The following is a 14,758-nucleotide window of genomic DNA, read 5'->3' as shown; positions in this document are numbered from 1 at the left end:
CATGAAGTAATTATGTGCCCTATCAGAACTAATATTTTATTACTTCATGCATCTCAATTTCTTTTCTTATTTCAATGAAAATAAACAAAATGCAATTCAATAAAAAATATGAATTTCTCATCAATTTTATGTTTAATAATGAACTTTCTTTTAACCTTTGCTGAAATCTTTTCAATTAATACTTTAAAACAAAAAACCCTTTAATTTTGATGTTCTAGATCTGTGAGCTATCCTAATGGTATGCTCATGTGGTAGCATGGCCGAGCGGTCTAAGGCGCTGGATTAAGGCTCCAGTCTCTTCGGAGGCGTTGGTTCAAATCCCACTGCTGCCATATTTATTATACAAAGAGTAGGCCAGTTATTGATGTCAAAGTGATTCTTTTTTTCCATTAGATAGGACATTACCCAGCTGAAATTTGTTGGTGGAAGATTCCTCTAGCTACTCAACAGTTCATCATTGTTACAAGAGACTTCCCAAATGTTTTAAAAATGTTATCTGCTAACAGTAAAGATGAGCCAAAATTAAGTTGGCATGAAGGAATTAGAAGTAATATCATAACTAATATTTAATTACTGAGTGGTCTTATCATACAATTAGAGATGGAAATGTTGGCAACGTGACTCATTGGTATAAATTGATGGATTTATATTCCGATTTCTCTAACTTTTCTATCTCTCTGGATTTTAATCTCACAGCTGTCTATTTTAGGCATTTGAATAATACTTCAAAGTTGTTTGGATACATCAGTTGCACTAAATGAAGGAAATTTGAAGTCAAATATAATCATTACTTGTTAAATGTACCTGGCTTCTTTTGCATTTTATCTCAGCTTTTCCTGATTTTTGGTAAAGTTTTGAATGACATTCCAGATATGAGAGCTAAAATATTTTAAAGTGTACAGCAGGTTGTAGGATGACAGAGCTATTCAAGCCGCTGGAATCAAATCCCACTGCTGCCATATTTATTCTCCAAGGAGAAGATTCAGTGATATATATCAAAGTGGTTTCCTAAAGTAGATAGGGTATAAAAGAAGCTAAATTTGGTTGGTGGAAGCACACCTTAAGCTGTCACATGCAGTAGTTCAAAACAATTTATGATCAATTGATGATTGATCAGAAATTAACCAACTGAAAAGGAGAAGATCCAGTGATATATATCAAAGTGGTTTCCTAAAGTAGATAATGTATAAAAGAAGCTAAATTTGGTTGGTGGAAGCACACCTTAAGCTGTCACATGCAGTAGTTCAAAACAATTTATCATCAATTGATGATTGATCAGATATTAACCAACTGAAAAAGGTTGGTGATAGTATCCTGCATTAGCCACCAAGTTCTAAACAGTTCATCATAGTTGCAACAGTCTTCTCAAACCTTTAAAATAATGATATCTGCTAACAATAAAGATATTCAAATTTTAATTTTGCATGAAGCAATTATGTGCCCTATCAGAACTAATATTTTATTACTTCATGCATCTCAATTTCTTTTGTTATTTCAATGAAAATAAACAAAATGCAATAAAAAAAAAAATCTGAATTTCTCATCGATTTTTTGTTTAATAATGAACTTTCTTTTAACCTTTGCTGACATCTTTTCAATTAATACTTTAAAACAAAAAACCGTTTAATTTTGATGTTCTAGATCTGTGAGCTATCCTAATGATGTGCCCATGTGGTAGCATGGCAGAGCGGAGTAAGGCGCTGGATTAAGGCTCCAGTCTCTTTGGAAGCGTGGGTTCAAATCCCACTGCTGCCATATTTATTGATGTCAAAGTGATTCTTTTTTTCCATTAGATAGGATGTTACCCAGCTGAAGTTGGTTGGTGGAAGATTCCTCTAGCTACTCAACAGTTCATCATTGTTACAAGAAACTTCCCAAATGTTTTAAAAATGTTATCTGCTAACAGTAAAGATGAGCCAAAATTAAGTTGGCATGAAGTAATTAGAAGTAATATCATAACTAATATTTAATTACTGAGTGGCCTTATCATACAATTAGAGATGGAAATGTTGGCAACGTGACTCATTGGTATAAATTGATGGATTTATATTCCGATTTCTCTAACTTTTCTATCTCTCTGGATTTTAATCTCACAGCTGTCTATTTTAGGCATTTGAATTATACTTCAAAGTTGTTTGGATACATCAGTTGCGCTAAATGAAGAAATTTGAAATCAAATATAATCATTACTTGTTAAATGTACCTGGCTTCTTTTGCATTTTATCTCATTTTTTCCTGACTTTCGGTAAAGTTTTGAATGACATTCCAGATATGAGGGCTAAAATATTTTAAAGTGTACAGCAGGTTGTAGGATGACAGAGCTATTCAAGCCGCTGGAATCAAATCCCACTGCTGCCATATTTATTCTCCAAGGAGAAGATCCAGTGATATATATCAAAGTGGTTTCCTAAAGTAGATAAGGTATAAAAGAAGCTAAATTTGGTTGGTGGAAGCACAACTTATGCTGTCACATGCAGTAGTTTAAAACAATTTATCATCAACTGATGATTGATCAGATATTAACCAACTGAAAAGGAGAAGATCCAGTGATATATATCAAAGTGGTTTCCTAACGTAGATAAGGTATAAAAGAAGCTAAATTTGGTTGGTGGAAGCACAACTTATGCTGTCACATGCAGTAGTTTAAAACAATTTATCATCAACTGATGATTGATCAGATATTAACCAACTGAAAAGGAGAAGATTCAGTGACTTATATCAAAGTGGTTTCCTAAAGTAGATAAGGTATAAAAGAAGCTACATTTGGTGGAAGCACACCTTAAGCTGTCACATGCAGTAGTTCAAAACAATTTATTATCAATTCATCATTGATCAGATATTAACCAACTGAAAAAGGTTGGTGATAGTGTCCTGCATTAGTCACCGAGTTCTAAACAGTTCATCTTAGTTGCAACAGTCTTCTCAAACCTTTAAAATAATGATATCTGCTAACAGTAAAGATATTCAAATTTTAATCTTGCATGAAGTAATTATGTGCCCTATCAGAACTAATATTTTACTACTTCATGCATCTCAATTTCTTTTGTTATTTTAAAGAAAAGAAACAAAATGCAATTCAATAAAAAATATGAATTTCTCATCGATTTTATGTTTGATAATGAACTTTCTTTTAACCTTTGCTGACATCTTTTCAATTAATACTTTAAAACAAAAAACCCTTTAATTTTGATGTTCTAGATCTGTGAGCTATCCTATCAACATGCACATGTGGTAGCATGGCAGAGCGGTGTAAGGCGCTGGATTAAGGCTCCAGTCTCTTCGCAGGCGTGGGTTCAAATCCCACTGCTGCCATATTTATTATACAAAGAGTAGGCCAGTTATTGATGTCAAAGTGATTCTTTTTTTTCCATTAGATAGGATGTTACCCAGCTGAAGTTGGTTGGTGGAAGATTCCTCTAGCTACTCAACAGTTCATCATTGTTACAAGAGACTTCCCAAATGTTTTAAAAATGTTATCTGCTAACAGTAAAGATGAGCCAAAATTAAGTTGGCATGAAGTAATTAGAAGTAATATCATAACTAATATTTAATTACTGAGTGGTCTTATCATACAATTAGAGATGGAAATGTTGGCAACGTGACTCATTGGTATAAATTGATGGATTTATATTCTGATTTCTCTAACTTTCCTATCTCTCTGGATTTTAATCTCACAGCTGTCTATTTTAGGCATTTGAATAATACTTCAAAGTGGTTTGCATACATCAGTTGCACTAAATGTTGGAAATTTGAAGTCAAATATAATCATTACTTGTTAAATGTACCTGGCTTCTTTTGCATTTTATCTCAGCTTTTCCTGACTTTGGGTAAAGTTTTGAATGACATTCCAGATATGAGAGCTAAAATATTTTAAAGTGTACAGCTGGTTGTAGGATGACAGAGCTATTCAAGCCGCTGGAATCAAATCCCACTGCTGCCATATTTATTCTCCAAGGAGAAGATCCAGTGATATATATCAAAGTGGTTTCCTAAAGTAGATAAGGTATAAAAGAAGCTAAATTTGGTTGGTGGAAGCACAACTTAAGCTGTCACATGCAGTAGTTTAAAACAATTTATCATCAACTGATGATTGATCAGATATTAACCAACTGAAAAGGAGAAGATTCAGTGACTTATATCAAAGTGGTTTCCTAAAGTAGATAAGGTATAAAAGAAGCTACATTTGGTTGGTGGAAGCACACCTTAAGCTGTCACATGCAGTAGTTCAAAACAGTTTATTATCAATTCATGATTGATCAGATATTAACCAACTGAAAAAGGTTGGTGATAGTGTCCTGCATTAGTCACCGAGTTCTAAACAGTTCATCATAGTTGCAACAGTCTTCTCAAACCTTAAAAATAATGATATCTGCAAACAGTAAAGATATTCAAATTTTAATTTTGCATGAAGTAATTATGTGCCCTATCAGAACTAACATTTTATTACTTCATGCATCTCAATTTCTTTTGTTATTTCAATGAAAATAAACAAAATGCAATTCAATAAAAAATATGAATTTGTCATCAATTTTATGTTTAATAATGAACTTTCTTTTAACCTTTGCTGACATCTTTTCAATTAATACTTTAAAACAAAAAACCCTTTAATTTTGATGTTCTAGATCTGTGAGCTATCCTAATGATATGCACATGTGGTAGCATGGCTGAGCGGTCTAAGGTGCTGGATTAAGGCTCCAGTCTCTTCAGAGGCGTGGGTTCAAATCCCACTGCTGCCATTTTTATTATACAAAGAATAGGCCAGTTATTGATGTCAAAGTGATTCTTTTTTTCCATTAGATAGGACATTACCCAGCTGAAATTTGTTGGTGGAAGATTCCTCTAGCTACTCAACAGTTCATCATTGTTACAAGAGACTTCACAAATGTTTTAAAAATGTTATCTGCTAACAGTCAAGATGAGCCATAATTAAGTTGGCATGAAGGAATTAGAAGTAATATCATAACTAATATTTAATTACTGAGTTGTCTTATCATACAATTAGAGATGGAAATGTTTGCAACGTGACTCATTGGTATAAATTGATGGATTTATATTCTGATTTCTCTAACTTTCCTATCACTCTGGATTTTAATCTCACAGCTGTCTATTTTATGCATTTGAATAATACTTCAAAGTTGTTTGGATACATCAGTTGCGCTAAATGAAGGAAATTTGAAGTCAAATATAAATATTACTTGTTAAATGTACCTGGCTTCTTTTGCATTTTATCTCAGCTTTTCCTGACTTTGGGTAATGTTTTGAATGACAATCCAGATATGAGTGCAAACATATTTTAAAGTGTACAGCAGGTTGTAGGATGACAGAGCTATTCAAGCCGCTGGAATCAAATCCCACTGCTGCCATACTTATTCTCTAAGGAGAAGATCCAGTGATATATATCAAAGTGGTTTCCTAAAGTAGATAAGGTATAAAAGAAGCTAAATTTGGTTGGTGGAAGCACAACTTAAGCTGTCACATGCAGTAGTTTAAAACTATTTATCATCAACTGATGATTGATCAGATATTAACCAACTGAAAAGGAGAAGATTCAGTGACTTATATCAAAGTGGTTTCCTAAAGTAGATAAGGTATAAAAGAAGCTACATTTGGTTGGTGGAAGCACACCTTAAGCTGTCACATGCAGTAGTTCAAAACAATTTATTATCAATTCATGATTGATCAGATATTAACCAACTGAAAAAGGTTGGTGATAGTGTCCTGCATTAGTCACCGAGTTCTAAACAGTACATCATAGTTGCAACAGTCTTCTCAAACCTTAAAAATAATGATATCTGCAAACAGTAAAGATATTCAAATTTTAATTTTGCATGAAGTAATTATGTGCCCTATCAGAACTAATATTTTATTACTTCATGCATCTCAATTTCTTTTGTTATTTCAATGAAAATAAACAAAATGCAATTCAATAAAAATTATGTATTTCTCATCGATTTTATGTTTAATAATGAACTTTCTTTTAACCTTTGCTGACATCTTTTCAATTAATACTTTAAAACAAAAAACCCTTTAATTTTGATGTTCTAGATCTGTGAGCTATCCTAATGATATGCAAATGTGGTAGCATGGCCGAGCGGTCTAAGGCGCTGGATTAAGGCTCCAGTCTCTTCGGAGACGTGGGTTCAACTCCCACTGCTGCCATATTTATTATACAAAGAGTAGGCCAGTTATTGATGTCAAAGTGATTCTTTTTTTCCATTAGATAGGACATTACCCAGCTGAAATTTGTTGGTGGAAGATTCCAATAGCTACTCAACAGTTCATCATTGTTACAAGAAACTTCCCAAATGTTTTAAAAATGTTATCTGCTAACAGTCAAGATGAGCCAAAATTAAGTTGGCATGAGGTATTTAGAAGTAATATCATAACTAATATTTAATTACTGAGTTGTCTTATCATACAATTAGAGATGGAAATGTTGGCAACGTGACTCATTGGTATAAATTGATGGATTTATATTCCGATTTCTCTAACTTTCCTATCACTCTGGATTTTCATCTCACAGCTGTCTATTTTAGGCAGTTGAATAATACTTCAAAGTTGTTTGGATACATCAGTTGCACTAAATGAAGGAAATTTGAAGTCAAATATAATCATTACTTGTTAAATGTACCTGGCTTCTTTTGCATTTTATCTCAGCTTTTTCTGACTTTGGGTAAAGTTTTGAATGACATTCCAGATATGAGAGCTAAAATATTTTAAAGTGTACAGCAGGTTGTAGGATGACAGAGGTATTCAAGCCGTTGGAATCAAATCCCACTGCTGCCATATTTATTCTCCAAGGAGAAGATCCAGTGATATATATCAAAGTGGTTTCCTAAAGTAGATAAGGTATAAAAGAAGCTAAATTTGGTTGGTGGAAGCACACCTTAAGCTGTCACATGCAGTAGTTTAAAACAATTTATCATCAACTGATGATTGATCAGATATTAACCAACTGAAAAGGAGAAGATTCAGTGACTTATATCAAAGTGGTTTCCTAAAGTAGATAAGGTATAAAAGAAGCTACATTTGGTTGGTGGAAGCACACCTTAAGCTGTCACATGCAGTAGTTCAAAACAATTTATTATCATTTCATGATTGATCAGATATTAACCAACTGAAAAAGGTTGGTGATAGTGTCCTGCATTAGTCACCGAGTTCTAAACAGTTCATCATAGTTGCAACAGTCTTCTCAAACCTTAAAAATAATGATATCTGCTAACAGTAAAGATATTCAAATTTTAATTTTGCATGAAGTAATTTTGTGCCCTATCAGAACTAATATTTTATTACTTCATGCATCTCAATTTCTTTTCTTATTTCAATGAAAATAAACAAAATGCAATTCAATAAAAAATATGAATTTCTCATCGATTTTATGTTTAATAATGAACTTTCTTTTAACCTTTGCTGACATCTTTTCAATTAATACTTTAAAACAAAAAACCCTTTAATTTTGATGTTCTAGATCTGTGAGCTATCCTAATGATATGCACATGTGGTAGCATGGCTGAGCGGTCTAAGGTGCTGGATTAAGGCTCCAGTCTCTTCAGAGGCGTGGGTTCAAATCCCACTGCTGCCATTTTTATTATACAAAGAATAGGCCAGTTATTGATGTCAAAGTGATTCTTTTTTTCCATTAGATAGGACATTACCCAGCTGAAATTTGTTGGTGGAAGATTCCTCTAGCTACTCAACAGTTCATCATTGTTACAAGAGACTTCACAAATGTTTTAAAAATGTTATCTGCTAACAGTCAAGATGAGCCATAATTAAGTTGGCATGAAGGAATTAGAAGTAATATCATAACTAATATTTAATTACTGAGTTGTCTTATCATACAATTAGAGATGGAAATGTTGGCAACGTGACTCATTGGTATAAATTGATGGATTTATATTCTGATTTCTCTAACTTTCCTATCACTCTGGATTTTAATCTCACAGCTGTCTATTTTATGCATTTGAATAATTCTTCAAAGTTGTTTGGATACATCAGTTGCGCTAAATGAAGGAAATTTGAAGTCAAATATAAATATTACTTGTTAAATGTACCTGGCTTCTTTTGCATTTTATCTCAGCTTTTCCTGACTTTGGGTAATGTTTTGAATGACAATCCAGATATGAGTGCAAACATATTTTAAAGTGTACAGCAGGTTGTAGGATGACAGAGCTATTCAAGCCGCTGGAATCAAATCCCACTGCTGCCATACTTATTCTCTAAGGAGAAGATCCAGTGATATATATCAAAGTGGTTTCCTAAAGTAGATAAGGTATAAAAGAAGCTAATTTTGGTTGGTGGAAGCACAACTTAAGCTGTCACATGCAGTAGTTTAAAACTATTTATCATCAACTGATGATTGATCAGATATTAACCAACTGAAAAGGAGAAGATTCAGTGACTTATATCAAAGTGGTTTCCTAAAGTAGATAAGGTATAAAAGAAGCTACATTTGGTTGGTGGAAGCACACCTTAAGCTGTCACATGCAGTAGTTCAAAACAATTTATTATCAATTCATGATTGATCAGATATTAACCAACTGAAAAAGGTTGGTGATAGTGTCCTGCATTAGTCACCGAGTTCTAAACAGTTCATCATAGTTGCAACAGTCTTCTCAAACCTTAAAAATAATGATATCTGCAAACAGTAAAGATATTCAAATTTTAATTTTGCATGAAGTAATTATGTGCCCTATCAGAACTAATATTTTATTACTTCATGCATCTCAATTTCTTTTGTTATTTCAATGAAAATAAACAAAATGCAATTCAATAAAAATTATGTATTTCTCATCGATTTTATGTTTAATAATGAACTTTCTTTTAACCTTTGCTGACATCTTTTCAATTAATACTTTAAAACAAAAAACCCTTTAATTTTTTATGTTCTAGATCTGTGAGCTATCCTAATGATATGCAAATGTGGTAGCATGGCCGAGCGGTCTAAGGCGCTGGATTAAGGCTCCAGTCTCTTCGGAGACGTGGGTTCAACTCCCACTGCTGCCATATTTATTATACAAAGAGTAGGCCAGTTATTGATGTCAAAGTGATTCTTTTTTTCCATTAGATAGGACATTACCCAGCTGAAATTTGTTGGTGGAAGATTCCAATAGCTACTCAACAGTTCATCATTGTTACAAGAAACTTCCCAAATGTTTTAAAAATGTTATCTGCTAACAGTCAAGATGAGCCAAAATTAAGTTGGCATGAGGTATTTAGAAGTAATATCATAACTAATATTTAATTACTGAGTTGTTTTATCATACAATTAGAGATGGAAATGTTGGCAACGTGACTCATTGGTATAAATTGATGGATTTATATTCCGATTTCTCTAACTTTCCTATCACTCTGGATTTTCATCTCACAGCTGTCTATTTTAGGCAGTTGAATAATACTTCAAAGTTGTTTGGATACATCAGTTGCACTAAATGAAGGAAATTTGAAGTCAAATATAATCATTACTTGTTAAATGTACCTGGCTTCTTTTGCATTTTATCTCAGCTTTTTCTGACTTTGGGTAAAGTTTTGAATGACATTCCAGATATGAGAGCTAAAATATTTTAAAGTGTACAGCAGGTTGTAGGATGACAGAGGTATTCAAGCCGTTGGAATCAAATCCCACTGCTGCCATATTTATTCTCCAAGGAGAAGATCCAGTGATATATATCAAAGTGGTTTCCTAAAGTAGATAAGGTATAAAAGAAGCTAAATTTGGTTGGTGGAAGCACACCTTAAGCTGTCACATGCAGTAGTTTAAAACAATTTATCATCAACTGATGATTGATCAGATATTAACCAACTGAAAAGGAGAAGATTCAGTGACTTATATCAAAGTGGTTTCCTAAAGTAGATAAGGTATAAAAGAAGCTACATTTGGTTGGTGGAAGCACACCTTAAGCTGTCACATGCAGTAGTTCAAAACAATTTATTATCATTTCATGATTGATCAGATATTAACCAACTGAAAAAGGTTGGTGATAGTGTCCTGCATTAGTCACCGAGTTCTAAACAGTTCATCATAGTTGCAACAGTCTTCTCAAACCTTAAAAATAATGATATCTGCTAACAGTAAAGATTTTCAAATTTTAATTTTGCATGAAGTAATTTTGTGCCCTATCAGAACTAATATTTTATTACTTCATGCATCTCAATTTCTTTTCTTATTTCAATGAAAATAAACAAAATGCAATTCAATAAAAAATATGAATTTCTCATCGATTTTATGTTTAATAATGAACTTTCTTTTAACCTTTGCTGACATCTTTTCAATTAATACTTTAAAACAAAAAACCCTTTAATTTTGATGTTCTAGATCTGTGAGCTATCCTAAGGATGTGCCCATGTGGTAGCATGGCCAAGCGGTCTAAGGTGCTGGATTAAAGCTCCAGTCTCTTCGGAGGCGTGGGTTCAAATCCCACTGCTGCCATATTTATTATACAAAGAGTAGGCCAGTTATTGATGTCAAAGTGATTCTTTTTTTCCATTAGATAGGACATTACCCAGCTGAAATTTGTTGGTGGAAGATTCCTCTAGCTACTCAACAGTTCATCATTGTTACAAGAGACTTCCCAAATGTTTTAAAAATGTTATCTGCTAACAGTAAAGATGAGCCAAAATTAAGTTGGCATGAAGGAATTAGAAGTAATATCATAACTAATATTTAATTACTGAGTGGTCTTATCATACAATTAGAGATGGAAATGTTGGCAACGTGACTCATTGGTATAAATTGATGGATTTATATTCCGATTTCTCTAACTTTTCTATCTCTCTGGATTTTAATCTCACAGCTGTCTATTTTAGGCATTTGAATAATACTTCAAAGTTGTTTGGATACATCAGTTGCACTAAATGAAGGAAATTTGAAGTCAAATATAATCATTACTTGTTAAATGTACCTGGCTTCTTTTGCATTTTATCTCAGCTTTTCCTGACTTTGGGTAAAGTTTTGAATGACATTCCAGATATGAGAGCTAAAATATTTTAAAGTGTACAGCAGGTTGTAGGATGACAGAGCTATTCAAGCCGCTGGAATCAATTCCAATGCTGCCATATTTATTCTCCAAGGAGAAGATCCAGTGATATATATCAAAGTGGTTTCCTAAAGTAGATAAGGTATAAAAGAAGCTAAATTTGGTTGGTGGAAGCACACCTTAAGCTGTCACATGCAGTAGTTTAAAACAATTTATCATCAACTGATGATTGATCAGATATTAACCAACTGAAAAGGAGAAGATCCAGTGACTTATATCAAAGTGGTTTCCTAAAGTAGATAAGGTATAAAAGAAGCTACATTTGGTTGGTGGAAGCACACCTTAAGCTGTCACATGCAGTAGTTCAAAACAATTTATCATCAATTCATGATTGATCAGATATTAACCAACTGAAAAAGGATGGTGATAGTATCCTGCATTAGTCACCGAGTTCTAAACAGTTCATCATAGTTGCAACAGTCTTCTCAAACCTTTAATATAATGATATCTGCTAACAGTAAAGATATTCAAATTTTAATTTTGCATGAAGTAATTTTGTGCCCTATCAGAACTAATATTTTATTACTTCATGCATCTCAATTTCTTTTGTTATTTCAATGAAAATAAACAAAATGCAATTCAATAAAAAATATGAATTTCTCATCGATTTTATGTTTAATAATGAACTTTCTTTTAACCTTTGCTGACATCTTTTCAATTAATACTTTAAAACAAAAAACCCTTTAATTTTGATGTTCTAGATCTGTGAGCTATCCTAATGATGTGCCCATGTGGTAGCATGGCCAAGCGGTCTAAGGTGCTGGATTAAAGCTCCAGTCTCTTCAGAGGCGTGGGTTCAAATCCCACTGCTGCCATATTTATTATACAAAGAGTAGGCCAGTTATTGATGTCAAAGTAATTCTTTTTTTCCATTAGATAGGACATTACCCAGCTGAAATTTGTTGGTGGAAGATTCCTCTAGCTACTCAACAGTTCATCATTGTTACAAGAGACTTCCCAAATGTTTTAAAAATGTTATCTGCTAACAGTAAAGATGAGCCAAAATTAAGTTGGCATGAAGGAATTAGAAGTAATATCATAACTAATATTTAATTACTGAGTGGTCTTATCATACAATTAGAGATGGAAATGTTGGCAACATGACTCATTGGTATAAATTGATGGATTTATATTCCGATTTCTCTAACTTTTCTATCTCTCTGGATTTTAATCTCACAGCTGTCTATTTTAGGCATTTGAATAATACTTCAAAGTTGTTTGGATACATCAGTTGCACTAAATGAAGGAAATTTGAAGTCAAATATAATCATTACTTGTTAAATGTACCTGGCTTCTTTTGCATTTTATCTCAGCTTTTCCTGATTTTCGGTAAAGTTTTGAATGACATTCCAGATATGAGAGCTAAAATATTTTAAAGTGTACAGCAGGTTGTAGGATAACAGAGCTATTCAAGCCACTGGAATCAAATCCCACTGCTGCCATATTTATTCTCCAAGGAGAAGATCCAGTGATATATATCAAAGTGGTTTCCTAAAGTAGATAGGGTATAAAAGAAGCTAAATTTGGTTGGTGGAAGCACACCTTAAGCTGTCACATGCAGTAGTTCAAAACAATTTATCATCAATTGATGATTGATCAGATATTAACCAACTGAAAAGGAGAAGATCCAGTGATATATATCAAAGTGGTTTCCTAAAGTAGATAATGTATACAAGAAGCTAAATTTGGTTGGTGGAAGCACACCTTAAGCTGTCACATGCAGTAGTTCAAAACAATTTTTCATCAATTGATGATTGATCAGATATTAACCAACTGAAAAAGGTTGGTGATAGTATCCTGCATTAGCCACCAAGTTCTAAACAGTTCATCATAGTTGCAACAGTCTTCTCAAACCTTTAAAATAATGATATCTGCTAACAATAAAGATATTCAAATTTTAATTTTGCATGAAGAAATTATGTGCCCTATCAGAACTAATATTTTATTACTTCATGCATCTCAATTTCTTTTGTTATTTCAATGAAAATAAACAAAATGCAATTCAATAAAAAATATGAATTTCTCATCGATTTTATGTTTAATAATGAACTTTCTTTTAACCTTTGCTGACATCTTTTCAATTAATACTTTAAAACAAAAAACCCTTTAATTTTGATGTTCTAGATCTATGAGCTATTCTAACCACATGCACATGTGGTAGCATGGCCGAGCAGTCTAAGGCACTGGATTAAGGCTCCAGTCTCTTTGGAGGCGTGGGTTCAAATCCCACTGCTGCCATATTTATTATTCAAAGAGTAGGCCAGTTATTGATGTCAAAGTGATTATTTTTTTCCATTAGATAGGACCCAGCTGAAGTTGGTTGGTGGAAGAATCCTCTATCTACTCAACAGTTCATCAGTTTTACAAGAGACTTCCCAAATGTTTTAAAAATGTTATCTGCTAACAGTAAAGATGAGCCAAAATTAAGTTGGCATGAAGTAATTAGAAGTAATATCATAACTAATATTTAATTACTGAGTGGTCTTATCATACAATTAGAGATGGAAATGTTGGCAACGTGACTCATTGGTATAAATTGATGGATTTATATTCCAATTTCTCTAACTTTTCTATCTCTCTGGATTTTAATCTCACAGCTGTCTATTTTAGGCATTTGAATTATACTTCAAAGTTGTTTGGATACATCAGTTGCGCTAAATGAAGGAAATTTGAAGTCAAATATAATCATTACTTGTTAAATGTACCTGGCTTCTTTTGCATTTTATCTCAGCTTTTCCTGACTTTGGGTAAAGTTTTGAATGACATTCCAGATATGAGAGCTAAAATATTTTAAAGTGTACAGCAGGTTGTAGGATGACAGAGCTATTCAAGCCGCTGGAATCAAATCCCACTGCTGCCATATTTATTCTCCAAGGAGAAGATCCAGTGATATATATCAAAGTGGTTTCCTAAAGTAGATAAGGTATAAAAGAAGCTAAATTTGGTTGGTGGAAGCACAACTTATGCTGTCACATGCAGTAGTTTAAAACTATTTATCAGCAACTGATAATTGATCAGATATTAACCAACTGAAAAGGAGAAGATTCAGTGACTTATATCAAAGTGGTTTCCTAAAGTAGATAAGGTATAAAAGAAGCTACATTTGGTGGAAGCACACCTTAAGCTGTCACATGCAGTAGTTCAAAACAATTTATTATCAATTCATGATTGATCAGATATTAACCAACTGAAAAAGGTTGGTGATAGTGTCCTGCATTAGTCACCGAGTTCGAAACAGTTCATCATAGTTGCAACAGTCTTCTCAAACCTTTAAAATAATGATATCTGCTAACAGTAAAGATATTCAAATTATAATCTTGCATGAAGTAATTATGTGCCCTATCAGAAATAATATTTTACTACTTCATGCATCTCAATTTCTTTTGTTATTTCAAAGAAAATAAACAAAATGCAATTCAATAAAAAATATGAATTTCTCATCGATTTTATGTTTGATAATGAACTTTCTTTTAACCTTTGCTGACATTTTTTCAATTAATACTTTAAAACAAAAAAACCTTTAATTTTGATGTTCTAGATCTGTGAGGGATCCTAACGACATGCACATGTGGTAGCATGGCCGAGATCTCTAAGGTGCTGGACTAAGGCTCCAGTCTCTTTGGAGGCATGGGTTCAAAACCCACTGCAGCCATATTTATTATACAAAGAGTAGGCCAGTTATTGATGTCAAAGTGAATCTTTGTTTTTATTAGATAGGATAT

General features: G+C 32.9%; 9 non-coding genes across 9 annotated transcripts; all 9 read left to right on the top strand.

Annotated features, from left to right (window-relative positions):
• Window positions 1-250: 250 nt before the first annotated feature.
• Window positions 251-332, top strand: TRNAL-AAG (transfer RNA leucine (anticodon AAG)). The gene has a single exon. It is a non-coding gene; the product is annotated as a tRNA-Leu (tRNA).
• Window positions 333-3,230: 2,898 nt separating this feature from the next.
• Window positions 3,231-3,312, top strand: TRNAL-AAG (transfer RNA leucine (anticodon AAG)). The gene has a single exon. It is a non-coding gene; the product is annotated as a tRNA-Leu (tRNA).
• A 1,342-nt stretch (window positions 3,313-4,654) lies between these two features.
• On the top strand, window positions 4,655-4,736 carry TRNAL-AAG (transfer RNA leucine (anticodon AAG)). The gene has a single exon. It is a non-coding gene; the product is annotated as a tRNA-Leu (tRNA).
• A 1,341-nt stretch (window positions 4,737-6,077) lies between these two features.
• TRNAL-AAG (transfer RNA leucine (anticodon AAG)) lies at window positions 6,078-6,159 on the top strand. Its single transcript has one exon. It is a non-coding gene; the product is annotated as a tRNA-Leu (tRNA).
• A 1,341-nt stretch (window positions 6,160-7,500) lies between these two features.
• Window positions 7,501-7,582, top strand: TRNAL-AAG (transfer RNA leucine (anticodon AAG)). The gene has a single exon. It is a non-coding gene; the product is annotated as a tRNA-Leu (tRNA).
• Window positions 7,583-8,924: 1,342 nt separating this feature from the next.
• On the top strand, window positions 8,925-9,006 carry TRNAL-AAG (transfer RNA leucine (anticodon AAG)). The gene has a single exon. It is a non-coding gene; the product is annotated as a tRNA-Leu (tRNA).
• A 1,341-nt stretch (window positions 9,007-10,347) lies between these two features.
• TRNAF-AAA (transfer RNA phenylalanine (anticodon AAA)) lies at window positions 10,348-10,429 on the top strand. The gene has a single exon. It is a non-coding gene; the product is annotated as a tRNA-Phe (tRNA).
• Window positions 10,430-11,769: 1,340 nt separating this feature from the next.
• TRNAF-AAA (transfer RNA phenylalanine (anticodon AAA)) lies at window positions 11,770-11,851 on the top strand. The gene has a single exon. It is a non-coding gene; the product is annotated as a tRNA-Phe (tRNA).
• Window positions 11,852-13,192: 1,341 nt separating this feature from the next.
• TRNAL-AAG (transfer RNA leucine (anticodon AAG)) lies at window positions 13,193-13,274 on the top strand. Its single transcript has one exon. It is a non-coding gene; the product is annotated as a tRNA-Leu (tRNA).
• The last annotated feature ends 1,484 nt before the right edge of the window (window positions 13,275-14,758 follow it).

This window comes from Taudactylus pleione, unplaced genomic scaffold, assembly GCF_031769625.1.
Source record: "Taudactylus pleione unplaced genomic scaffold, aTauple2 ptg000016l, whole genome shotgun sequence".
Taxonomy (NCBI): Eukaryota; Metazoa; Chordata; class Amphibia; order Anura; family Myobatrachidae; genus Taudactylus; species Taudactylus pleione.
Note: the sequence above shows the minus strand (reverse complement) of the source record. Positions and strands in the feature narration are given on the sequence as shown.